Here is an 11,519-nt window from a genome sequence, read left to right as displayed (position 1 = left end):
CTCCCTCCTTCTCCCTCCCATTTTACCAAGGCTGTTCCTTCCTTCCTTCCCCCTCTAGCTGATTTCTTGGGCCCTAACTGTCCCAGGTGTTGAAAAACCTAGGGCAAAACCTCTTTCTGTGTATGGGCTGCGGTGAAGCACCTGGGAGGGAGTAGCCGTGGCCGTTGTGCCGTGGCGAAAGACTGGGGGAGGGCCAGCTGAGGAGAAACGTTTGTGGCTAATAACCCAGAGGTGAAAACCTCGAGGTGAAACAGGCAAGGAGAAGCATTCGAGCCGAAAAGTCCTAGACCCCCCAATATGTCTACCTATCACTTTTGTTCATTTTGTTATGGGATACAGCCAGCCACACCGGGACATCTGCTCAGTGTTTCCTTGAGATTCCAGCAATGTCTCATGGAAGCTGACAGTTTTTGGATACCATTCTCCCACCCTTGCAATCCATCCAGCGCCACGCTGCCCCCCTGTTATTGTCAAGCTGCGAGTGAAGCAAAAAATGTAGGTGAAAGTGCTAGTCTTGACACCCCTACGCTCCAAAGAAGAGAGACCCTCATAAAATGGGGAAAAGGGGACCCAGCCGCAGACAATGCTCAATGGGATGTTACCAATGTGACAAAGATGACCATCGAGTGGCCAACTGCCCTCCTCCATGGCTGGTGTTGATTACCCCATGGGAACCCTCAAAGAGAGGCAAAATGGGCCCAAACCTAAGGAGGGAGTGCACAAAGGGTTTGAGGTCATAGAGTTCACCCCATAGTCTAGTGGTGGCAAGGGAACTCCGATCAAGGACCCAACACCAACTCTGGAAAGCAACAGCAGAGGAGACAATGACGTGCTGATAAGTGGCACCATAATACCAATGATAGGCCGAGTAGAATTGATGGTGGCTTCCTCGGGGTGCAAGGGCATAATGACAGTTCTGCTAGACTCTTGGTTTACCAGATGCCTAGTTACTCACGACATGGTAGAGAATCTGGGGATGCGTCTCATGGAGCCAAAGACCCTGATAGCGTTCTCCCAATTAGATGGCATACTAGCAGGGGGAGGCCCCACCACATTTACAACGGAACTGGTAGAGTTGAAAATGGGGCCCCGTGAAGAGACCATCAGCTTCATTGTAGCCCCTGATATGGACCACCCTATGTTACTGGGTCTCACTTGGCTAGAGAAGTGGAATCTCTCCATTGATTGGAAGAAAAAAATTCTGAAAGTCTGGTGGGAAAGCCCTGAGAAAAAAGCTGCGGTGAAAGCTCTGGTGGCTCAGCAGACTAATTAACATCCACTTACATCTGCTGCCTGCAATTACTGCAAGTTCAAATCTCACCAGGCTCAAGGTTGACTCAGCCTTCCATCCTTTCTAAGGTAGGTAAAATGAGGACTCAGATTATGGGGGCAATAAACTGACTTTGTATAAATATACAAAAGTATGAAGGCTATTGCTTAACGCATTGTAAGCCGCCCTGAGTCTCCGGAGAAGGGCGGCATATAAATCAAATTTAAAACAATAAATAAAAAAATAAAAAAAAAGCAAAACTAAGTAGCCTTGCACCGCGTGTTAAAAAAGTGAAAGGAGAAGGCGCAGGGTTAATGAACCAGTGTGTCTTATATGTATATGGAGATTTTCAGTCATCCATGTCATGGTTGTCCCAAAGGTGCTTTTTCAAGAGGCAACTGGACTTTCTGGTTTTTCTTTGAAGACATTTTGCTTCTCATCCAAAAAGCTTCTTCATCTCTGACTGGATGGTGGGGAATGGAAAGATTTATACGCCTTGCTGGTCATTTGCATTTTTTTAGCAGGTCATTAAGGTCACCTGGAGGTTTATCTGTGTTATCAGGGTCACCTGAGTGGTGCAAATTGGTGTGGAGCCTTCTTGGAACTGTTGTAAGGACTGTGTTGTAGATTGGAGATAGATGATGTTTTATCCCTCCCCCTCTGTTGAGAGAGGGCTGTTCAATTTTGACATAGATGGTCTCTTTAACCCCTCTTTCAAACCAGTGATCCTCTCTGTCCTCAAAGTCCAACAGACAACAGTGACCCTGATAACACAGATAAACCTCCAGGTGACCTTAATGACCTGCTAAAAGAATGCAAATAAATCCTTCCATTCAACACCATCCAGTCAGAGATGAAGAAGCTTCCTGGATGAGAAGCGAAACGTCTTCAAAGAAAAACCAGAAAGTCCAGTTGCCTCTTGAAAAAGCACCTTTGGGACAGTGTGTCTTATACCACAAGAATACTGGGGTCTAGAGGAGGTTTTTAGTGAATGAGAAGTGGTTATACTTCCATCCCATTGGCCAACAGACTGTGCCATTGAAATATTGCCTGGGGTTAAACTGCCAAAATCTAGAATTTACTGGTATTTGATGACACCAAGAGAGTTAGAAGAGCTCAGAGCTTTTATTGATAAAAATCTAGCCAGAGGATTACCCAGCCAGTGAAGTCACGCATGGTATCCCCGGTATTGTTCCTGGAAAAAAAAGATGGCTCCCTTAGATTATGTGTTGATTACCACATACTCAATGCCATTTGTGTGGAAAATGTGTACCCCCTGCTGCTGCTGAAAGATATGCTGAACCACCTAGCAAAGGGGAAACCTCCCATTTGGCTTGCAAGGGGCACCTGCCGTATTTATGCAACTGATCAATGAGGTGCTACATGAACATTTGTATAAAAGCCTCCTGGTTTACCTGAAAATTATAATTTATAGAGACCATGGATGAACATGTGAAATTATTGAAGGCAGTCCTAGAAAAACTCTGTGCCACTCAATTGTATGCAAAACTTTCCAAATGCAAGTTTCACAAAACCAAATTGGACTACTATCACATCTCCCACAAGGGGGTGGGAGGACTCCTACAACCATGAGCCTACACCTGCCAAAACTTTTCTGAGGCAGAATGCCGGTGGGCAGTATGGGAGAATGAAGCCTATGTGGTGCGATGGGCACTACTCACTTGGAGACATTTCTTGGAAGGCAGTATCACTCCTTTCAAGGTGTGGACAGACCACAAGAACCTGGAAGTGCTGAAGACTCCCCGAAAGCTGTCTCCTAAGCAAGTGAGGTGGGTGCAGTACTTCAATCGTTTAAATTTCAATCTATGTTACTTGCTTGGAGGGAAGAATTTCCTGGCAGATGTACTCTCTAGACTACCTCAATATAACAGCACCAGAGAGGAGATTGTAAACTCCATCATCCCGTCCAATCAAATAGCTGCTCCCGCCATCACCAGGGCACAGACCAAAGCAGAAACCAAGGTAACTGACAATCTCGCTCAAATGCTAAAAGCGGCCCTGACCAGGGACAATTGGTTCACACACCACAAAACCGACCTCACCCTGCATGATGGACTTGCCTGGACTGAGTCCAAGCTCTGTACCCGCAAGCCAGAAGACTTTGATCCTGCAGAGAAGCTACAATTCCAAAATAGCTGGACACTTAGGATTTGTGAAAACCTTACAACTGGTGAGATCAGAATCAGAATCAGAATAGAGCTGGAAGGAACCTTGGAGGTCTTCTAGTCCAGCCCCCTGCTCAAGCAGGAGATCCTATACCCATGTTGGCGAACCTATGGCACGCGTGCCGGAAGTGGCACACAGAGCCATTTTTCTGGGCACGCGAGCCGTCACCAAGCTCACCTGAAACTGTACATGCACGCGCCCCCCAGCTGGTGTTCAGGCTTCTGGTGCGAATGTGTGCAATTCAGGGGACCCAGCTGGTCTTCGGAGCTCTCCTGCACATGCGTGTGTGTTTGTGTATGCGTGCAAGATTACTGGTGCGTAGTGTGCGCATGCATAGGCAGCCTTTGCGTGCGTGCATTGTGCACACGAAAGCTGTGCGCATGCACATATGGCGAGATTGCGCACACAGCACGCACTAGTGCACATGCACGAAAGCTGTGCGGTTGTGCTGATGGTGCGGTTGCGCGCACAGCACATGGAGAGGAGCCACGCATTACTGCAGATGGTATGCGAGCGCGCACAGCGCACAAAGCGCGTTCTTGTTCAGCACTCGGTAAGTAAAATGTTCGCCACCACTGTCCTATACCATTTCAGACAAGTGATTGTCCAGTCTCTTGTTAAAAACCTCCAGTGATGAAGCACCCACAATGTCTGAAGACAAGCTGTTCCATTGGTTAATTTTCCTCACTGTTAGGAAGTTTCTCCTCAATTCCAGGTTGCTTCTCTCCTTGATTAGTTTCCATCCATTGTTTCTTGTCCTGCCCTCTGGTGCTTTGGAAAATAAATTGACCCCCTCTTCTCTGTGGCAGCCTCTCAAATACTGGAATACTGCTATCATGTCCCCCTTAGTCCTTCTTTTCTCTAGACTAGCCAAACCCAAATCCTCCAACCATTCTTCATATGTTTTAGCCTCCAGGCCTTTAATCATCTTAGTTGCTCTTCTTTGCACGTTTTCCAAAGTCTCAACATCTTTTTTTTTTAATGTGGTGACCAAAACTGGATGCAGTATTCCAGGTGTGGTCTTACCAAGGCTTTATAAAGTGGTACTAATACTTCACATGATTTTGATTCTATGCCTCTGTTTATACAACCAAGGATTGTATTAGCTTTTTGGGCTGCTGCCGCACACTGCTGACTCATGTTTAAAGTGATCGTCCATTAAGACTCCAAGGTCCCTCTCAAAGTTACTGTTTTGGAGCCAGGTTTTGCCTAATCTGTACTTGTACCTTTGGTTTTTTCTGCCCAGGTGTAAAACTTTGCTTTTCTCCACATTAAATTTCATTTTGTTGAATAGGGCCCATTGTTCAAGTTTGTCAAGATCTTTTTGGATCCTGAGCTTGTCTTCTGGGGTGTTGGCTGTTCCTGCCAGCTTAGTGTCATCTGCAAATTTGATGAGTTCCCCTTCTATTCACTCATCTTAATCATTTATGAAGATATTGAAGAGCACTGGGCCTAAGACCTTGTGGTACCCCACTGCTTACTTCTCTCCATGTAGATGTAGTACCATTAAGGACTACTCGTTGAGTACAGTTTGTCAGCCAGTTACAAATTCATCTGGTGGTGATGCTGTCTATCCCACATTTTTCTAGCTTACCAAGAAATAGGTTGTGGTCTACTTTGTCAAATGCCTTGCTGAAGTCTAAATATACTATGTCCACAGCACTTTGCTGGTCTACTAATTTAGTCACTGTGTCAAAGAATGAAAGAAGATTGGTTTGGCATGATCTGTTTTTAACAAACCTGTGTTGGCTACTAGTTATAACTTTATTTGTTTCTAGATGTTCACAGATCTGTTTTTTGGTTATTTTTTCCAGCATCTTCCCAGGTGTTGATGTTAGGCTGATTGGTCTGTAGTTTCCTGGGTCAGTCCCCCCCCCTTTTTTTTTTTTTTGAAGATGGGAACTGCATCAGCTCTTTTCCAATCCTCTGGTAGTTCCCTGGTGCTCCAAGATTTTTTTAAAGATATGATACAATGGTTCTGAGATAACATCTGCCAGCTCCTTCAGAACTCTCGGATGCAATCCATCAGGTCCCGGTGATTTATATTAATCAAGGTTAGACAGGTGTTCTTTTACCATGTTCTTATGTATTTTAATGTTTATTTCTAGTCTGTCTTGTACGGTTATGTTTTTGGTAGGTTGGGTAATAGTTTCCTTTTAAAGATGCCTGTGATGACCCGGGGCATGGCATAGAGATAATACAGGCAGCTGGCAGTTCAAACTGCCCGTTTATTGCTCCAAATTTCCCCAAACGCTCCCACATTTCTGGCAAGTCCCCGAGCAAAGTGATGACACACACACACACACCCCTAAAGCAGCCTCTGGCTGCAAATAATCCAGCCCAATGCTGTGAGCACCACAGCTGCAAAGCAAGAAATCCAGCAAGGCCAGTTGAGGAGTCCAGGGAGCAAGGGAGCATGGCAAGTAATCCAGTAATCCAGAAATAATGCAAGGAATCCAGGAAAGTTCAAACGTCAGCACTCAACACTCCCTGAATTCAGCATTTGTTCCTGACAAATGCCCCTCCCCACAGGGTCTCCTTAAGTCTCAGTCCCCAGGTGTGCCTTGTGAAGAGGGGCGGAGCACTTTCCTTCCAAGTAGTCAGCTCAATCTGCACTGTTCTTACCTTCTCTCCACTCTCCATGCTCGAGGATCAGGAGGGGGTGGTTCTTGCTCATTGCCTGAGCTCTGTCTCTCATGTTCATTGCTTAGCCTCTTTTGGTCATCCTGTCCCCCTTCCTCCCTGCCTACAAGCCATCCCAATCCTGAAAGGCCCTGGCCTGACTGAGTCTGCTCTTCCCCATTTTCCTCTGAAGCCAACGAAGCCGCCCCTACGATCTCCTTGGCTCCAGTTCTGGCTCATCTTCCTCTGCAGATTCAGGCTCCGAGGGGGGCATGACAATGCCAGTTATGGTGGCTGAGCATGAAGAAGGACTAAGAAAGTTATGTTGCCAGTTGCCCTGTGTGTGCCTCAGCAAAGGACCACCCCGGAAAACCACCAGGCTTACTGCAACCCGTGGCTAACCCCACTGCCCCTTGGAATGAGATTTCCATGGACTTTATTGTAGAGCTACCTGACAGCTCAGGGAACACTCTAATATGGGTGGTTACTGACCCTTTCCCTAAACAGGTTCATTTCATGGCTTGCCCCAAGATCGCCTTGCTGCAAGTGCTAGCAAAACTCTTTGTGCAACACATTTACTGGCTCTATGGAACCCCCGACAGGATCATCTTGGATAGAGGGATACAATTTATTTCTTGATTTTGGCAGGAATTTTTAAAACTCTTGGGGACATTCAGGGATTCAGTTCTTCTCACCACCCCCAAACCAATGGAGTCTGTGAAGACGCGAATGGTATGCTAGAGCAGTACCTCCATTGTTATGTCAACTACCAGCAAGACAACTGGTCAGACCTCCCCTTCGCAGAGGTCGCATATAACAATTCTTTGCACAGAAGTACTGGTTTCATGCTATTCCAAGTGGCCACTGGTCAGGACTTTGTCACTATGCCAGAGCTTCCCCAACAACTGCCCCAAAATGCATCACTAGCTGAATGGGTGAAATCACTACAACTCACTTGGCCGGTCATCCACAAAGTGCTTGCAGATGCAAGAGACACCCACAAAAAGTACACTGACAAAAAGAGAGCACTGCAAAAGGAATTCAAAGTTGGAGATGAAATATTCCTCTCCAAGTTCCTACAACCCAGACAACCCTCAAAGAAATTGGGACCAAAATATGTTGGCCCTTTCCCCATCATCAGAGTCATCAACCCAGTAATGGTGGAGTTAAAGTTACCTCAAAACCTTAGACGCATCCATCCCATTGCCCACTGCAGCCTTTTGAAACTCGCAACCACATCACCCTTGAATCCTGCAATGAAGCCACCACCTCCCACAATCTTCATCGAAGGAGAACAATACTTTGAGGTCAAGGAAATCCTTAACTCACAAATCCACAGGGGCAGACCCCAATACTTAATCCTCTTGAAAGATTTCCCATCCTCTGAAACTGAGTGGGTCGACGCCTTATATGTGCGACCCATGGCTACTTCAGAATTTCCATAACTGATACCCTGATAAACCTCACTGAAACCCTAATCTTTCTCTTGTTTCTTTTCTTTTTCTGGGATTAGCCGTTTTGCAAGGGGGGCAGAATGTCAGAACTGTCATTCTGCACTTCTGCCTCACTTCAGCCTTACTGTGGTAGATGTAAGCCTGCCATGAATTATGGGGGGAGGGAGCTGGGCAGAGGGGAAACAGAAACCACTCAATGTGCCTTCCTGAGACATTGGCTCACCGTTCCAAGGCCAGAGACCTAGGAATGGAATGTACTGGCTCACCATCTAGCACGCCGTTGCAGGGACTGTTACCAAAACAATTTCTTTGAATGTAAGTGGATAATAGGGAGATAACAAGGGAAGGAACAGAAAAGGGAAAGTTAACTAGGAAAGTTCCACGTGCAGAGTTTAAGTTCTGGCTTTGCTGTACTGTAACCACTTGGCTTTTAATAAAAATATACATTTTGCACAAATGGAGTCGAGGGTCTTTCTTTCCTAGGAGCCCAAGTTGGGGCAGGTGTGACAGAGGTGCAAATTCTATTTGCAGCAGTTATACAGCAAAACTACTTTCTGAAAGAAAAAATCTGTAATGTAAATGCCGAACTGACTTTTCCAAAAGGTGTTTTTCCAAAAGGCAACTGGACTTTCCTGGGTTTTTCTCTTTGAAAACATTTAGCTTCTCACTCAAGAAGCTTATTCAGTTCAGAAGGACTTAATTCCAAGCATAAAACCCAAGATAATCAATCAAACAATGAGATAGGGAGTGATGGGGCCTAACAAAAAAGGAGGCGGAGTTGCATTATATGTAAGAGATCACTATATCACTACAGAAATGCACAAAACCAAGAATGAAAGCTGCCAAGAATACATATGGGTCAATATAAAAAAAATGACATTGCCATAGGTGTGTACTACAGACCACCCAACCAGAAGAAATAGATGAACTTTTTGCTAACCAGTTAACAAATGTATGTAGGAAACACACTACAGTAGCAATGGGGGACTTTAACTACCCTGACATCAACTGGGAGACAAACTATGCATCAAGTGGGAGATCAAACAGGTATCTGACCAACCTAGCTGAAAACTTTGTCATCCAAATGGAAGAGCAGGGAACTAGAGGAACAGCTATACTGGACCTTATTCTTACCAACAGCGAAGAAGTGATAGAGGGGGTTGAAGCAGTGGTGAAATCTGAACCGTTTACTACCAGTTCGCTGGTACCAAATGCAAGGTGCGCGCACACAGTGCACACCAAAAGGAGGCATGTGGTAAGTAGAACGGGGGGGGGGTTTGATCAGCTGTGGCGCGCAATCTTTTTTTTTAACTTTTAAAAGCATTTTTTTCTACATCCTCTTCGGCCAAAGAGGTTGTAAAAAATGCTTTTAAAAGGCTCTGACGATCACAGCTGAGTTGCCTGATCGCCAGAGGCTTTTTTTTTTTTTTTTACGTTTAAAAGCATTTTTTCTACAACCTCTTGGCTGGTATTGCATGGCTATCAGGTGTGCCCCCTATGGCGATGGGGTTGCTGGGTCAAGTGCCTGAACTGGTAATGACAATGTCACCATGGACCAATGCAATATGATAGTAGTAATGATGTCTATATAAAACAAACAAGATGAAACAATAATAGAATGGATGTGATACAACGTCCTCCACTTTGTCCCTATTTTTAGGGCTTTATATGTCAGCAATGAAACACCAACTCTACCTTTTTAGGGGGTTTGAAACATGCTCTTTCCAATGAGAATGATTTAACAGAGTTTCCAGAAGGTCTTTTTTTGTAAAAGTGGGCTGAAAATACCCTATTTTTGGCATTTTTACAAAAACCGTCAACTTTACACTCAATTTGTGAACTATTGGAAGCAGTAGGAGAATAAAATTTTATATTCGACAACCTTGTGTTGCTAAGTTATTATGCACAATGTTTCATGTTTCTCATGCCTTTCCTTCCAGAGATATAAGAAGCCAAACTTTACCCTTTTTTCATGTTGCAGTCATTTTCGGCCAAATTTGCTCCCAATTATCTAGATGGAGATCGCTCATGAGAATGTTTTTATTTTATTTTTTTAATAGAGCACAACAAGTTGTACAAGATGGCCAAGTTTTGTTTCCCTCAACAAAATATTGCCAGAGATATTATGTCTCAAAGTTGCTGAAATCTCAGAGTCATATTGTTGATGGCTGAGGTATGGGGTCATACAAATGACTATATCTCCGCAAGTATTGCATCAGCAAACATAACATTTTACCAATGTTCATTAGGGACATATGTGCATGTTCACACCAAATTTCATCAAAATCCGTGATGGTTAACCTGGGCACTTTCTTGAAATCAGACCACTTGACATGGAATGACCCAATAGGACTGGGGCTGCGACCTGTGGCTTGGCTGGCTCAATGAACCCCCTTGCTAGTTTTTTGTCTATGTATTTGCGCATTTCTTGCATTTCACGGGACGTCATAGCATACAGTTTGGATTTGGGTAGTTTTGCCCTGAGGATGATTTCGATGGCATAGTCCATCTCGTGCTGGGGGGGGGGGGGGGTAGGAGATCGCACTCAGCCTCACTGAATACATCCACAAGGTTCTGATATTCTCCGGGGATCTGTTTGGCCTCTGGGGTTTTGTCAGAGGTGGCTGCCAATTGTTCTGGTGGGGACTTTGAGGGTTTTTCCTGTGTCAACTTTTATGGCTACTTGGAACCACTCAGAGAGTTGGTTTGGAATGTCCCGATAGGCAGTTACTTGGGCAATTTGCTTATCTAGGCTTGTTCTGAAAAAATAAACTAATAGCCACTCCAGCAAAGGGGGCAGCCTTCCCACGACTCTCCTGAACTCACAGATGTGTTCCTTAATGGGTCGCCCTCTCTGCTTTAGGTTTCAGAGCTCATCCTCCACATACTGGTCCTCCTCTACCTCCTCAAATTTGGCTTCTAGCTCTTGTAGGAAGTCATTGACGTCTTACAGATGGGGGGCTCTCCTCTTGTGGAGGGCTGCTAGCCATTCCTTTGCTTCCCCCTCTAGCCCCTTGGCAATGGTATTCACCATGGCTCTGTGGGATGGGAAGAGGTGTCTATAGCGCTTTAGGTGGACTCCAGCCGAGTCAAGGAATAGAGCCAGCAGATCTGAGTCCCCATTGAATTTCCCCCTGAATTGGGGCGATTCGTTCAGCGCTGCTCCTCCCTCATGTTGGCCCTCGTGTGCCTGCACTTGGTGTGTTTAGTGGTCTCCCTCGGCTCTTGTTCGTAGAGAGGGGAGGGGCCGCCTGCCTTGGGTGGTTTGCCTGTTGTGTAGGGGAGACACTGGCTACAGCCTCGGGCTCATTCTCCTTCTGGTGGGTGGAGAAGGGGGGCTGCGTTCCCATCTGTATCTCCTCACTTCAAAGGGCTCAGTTGCAAACCCCCTCTCTTTTGGGCAGCATGACGGCCCCTCATCATGAAGGGTAGCTTGGTCAAATTCCTCCCTCAGCTGTTTTATGGATCTCCCCGAGGGTTCCATCAGGGTTTTTGGGAGTCTGGCCTGTTCCCAGTCCCTCATCCATTCCACTCTTCCTAGCTCACTCAGGGGTTTTCCCCAGCCCTGGGTGCTAGGGTGGGGGAACTCAACCTCAGCTGCTTTAGGGACTTTTTTCCACCAATACTCATCCCTTTTTGTTTCGGTCGCTAGGGCGGGCATCTCGGCTGTCTCGGCTTTGATGGTCAGGGAGGGCTGCACTCCAGTTCCGATTGGGCTGCTGGGTCCTGGAAGTCCCTGGGTGGAGGCAAGTTCTGCCTCTTTCTGGGTCGCCTGAAGCAGGATCTCTTCGGATAGTCTGCCCTCTGCCATGGTAGCCTGAGTTTCTGGAACTCAGTTCTGGGGCTCTGGAATCCTGGTTGTTTTGATTAGTTTTGAGAGAATTGGCTTGCTGTCAGGGTTCCGACGGATGCCCTAATTAAATCATGAGCCTCAAGCCAAGTTTCAAAAGAAATCCAGTTATTTATTAGGAACTTCATGTCAGCAT

The sequence above is a fragment of the Pituophis catenifer genome, unplaced genomic scaffold (genome assembly GCF_029215685.1).
Source record: "Pituophis catenifer annectens isolate HBS135680 unplaced genomic scaffold, rPitCat1.0.hap2 SCAF_5, whole genome shotgun sequence".
In the NCBI taxonomy this organism is placed as follows: Eukaryota; Metazoa; Chordata; class Lepidosauria; order Squamata; family Colubridae; genus Pituophis; species Pituophis catenifer.
The sequence above is the reverse complement of the archived record's forward strand: the minus strand, read 5'-3'. Positions refer to the sequence as shown.